Source organism: Silene latifolia, chromosome Y (assembly GCF_048544455.1).
Source record: "Silene latifolia isolate original U9 population chromosome Y, ASM4854445v1, whole genome shotgun sequence".
NCBI classification, from domain to species: Eukaryota; Viridiplantae; Streptophyta; class Magnoliopsida; order Caryophyllales; family Caryophyllaceae; genus Silene; species Silene latifolia.
This window is the reverse complement of record NC_133538.1, coordinates 92,082,503-92,084,536: the sequence shown is the minus strand read 5'-3', so window position 1 is coordinate 92,084,536 and position 2,034 is coordinate 92,082,503.

Here is a 2,034-nt window from a genome sequence, read left to right as displayed (position 1 = left end):
AGAGAACGAAAAATAGTCGTTCACCTAAACTATGACCCACATAAACATGCATGCAGCTAATATGATAGACAATTCTAACTACCAAACATACATTCCAACCAAACAAGGTCCTGTCACAGCCGAGGGCTTACAAAAATATGGTAAAGTGAGGCAATGGGTAAGAAAAGGCGAAACATTTATGGGAATGTGGAGGTATAGGCGGCTAAGCTAGTACCTAAACAAAACCATATGAGACATATCAATTCCAACTCAATTATGAATTAAGCACATGCCCTTCATTTGGCACAAAACTCACCAAACCGAACTAAAAATACTCCTCAAATGATATAAGATAGAACATAGTAGCAGAAACCGTCTCATAATCAAACATCTTTTTTTTTCTTTTTCTTTTTTTTTCTTCTCGGTTTCTCTTTCTTCTTCTTCTTTTTTTTTCTCATTTTTCATCACGTTTTTTTTCTTTTCTTTCAACTTTTATTTTTTCAATTCATCCTCCTTCCTCTTTATTTCTACCAACTCCAAATAAACAGAATACGAGACAAAATTTGATACAATGAAATATATACCGCAAAACATACACTAGCTTGACAAGGCAGGCTAAATTTGGAATGTAGCTAAAGGTCAAGTGGCAATTTTGGCTAATGTGGAGTTTATGGGTAAAAATGAAAGAAAGGGGATTTGTAAGCACCTCCCTACATGTGACACCAACCACTAACCCGAATGTATGAAGGCAAAAAGTAATTGAATTTCATATACGTACAAATTAATGAAAATGCTATGCAAGGAGTAACTACTCACAATCCTACATGAAACTGGTCATAAATGACACCAGTTTATACGGCTCTAATTCCTTAGAATTTATAAGTAGGTTGCCAAAATTTCAGGTCAAGTCTATTCGTTCAGCTAAATTAAACATAAACTCGTAGATATGCAATAAGACAAAGCTAAAAAGATAACAGTTCAAAGCAAGGCTTAAGCAAAAAGACAATTATAGTGCAATATCATCATTGAAATCTACCGTTCCGACTCAACCTATATGCAAAAGTAAACATGAAATTTTTGAATTTTTGAATTTTTCTAATTTTTATGAGATTTTAAATTTTATATGAAAATAAAAACAATGCAATACATAAATTAAACGTGATAACATAAATGCAATTAAAGACAAGATGCAGACACAGATATGGATGCATAACCTCCCCAAACCAAACCGTACAATGCCCTCATTGTACCAAAACATGGAAAGGAAACGCCAACTAAAAGAGAAAGAGAGTGAATACGGAAAAACTCACAAAATGCGTGAATGAGGGGACCTCCCCAAACCGACCATGAAATGGGAGGTTGCTAAAAGGCCCGGAAAACCGTCTCGGGAACCTAATCCAAGTCAAATACACTCGATAGCAAATGAACAGTGGCCGATCGAGTAGAATGGGCATCCAAAACCGCTCAATCGAGGGGAGTAGCAGTCGATCGAGTGGTTTCTCTTTTTGCAGTTGCTCGATCGAGTAGAAAAACTACTCGATCGAGTGGATTTATCAGCAACAGTGCTCGATCGAGTAGAAAAACTACTCGATCGAGTGGTTCTCAGCATGTACCTGCAAAACGCAATGAAAAACAGCCCGCAAACTAACTAAACAAGCATATCGAGAAAGTCTATGGTATAAAAACCATTTATTGCAACTGAAATTAAATAAAAAGCAAAATAAAGTCGCCGGGTTGCCTCCGGGTAGCGCTAACCAGGACAGTCCCGGCTCGACCTTCTTCTCATCCAACACAACAAATCATTGGCCCACTACTAGGCCTCTAACTGGACGCGGTAGCTTCAGCAATCGTCAAGCGGACATCCGGCCTCCACAGCTTGGCAATGTAAGAACAACAGCTTCTCATGGCGTTCGGGTCCCAAACTATTGTCTCGTCACGCAGCTTCTTCCTAGACGGTGTAGCCTTATCAACACCTCCACCTGGGTCATCTATCCAGGCAGTTCCGGATTCCAGACTCGGAGCACCCATCTCACCCCCCTGGTCTTTGAACTTGTC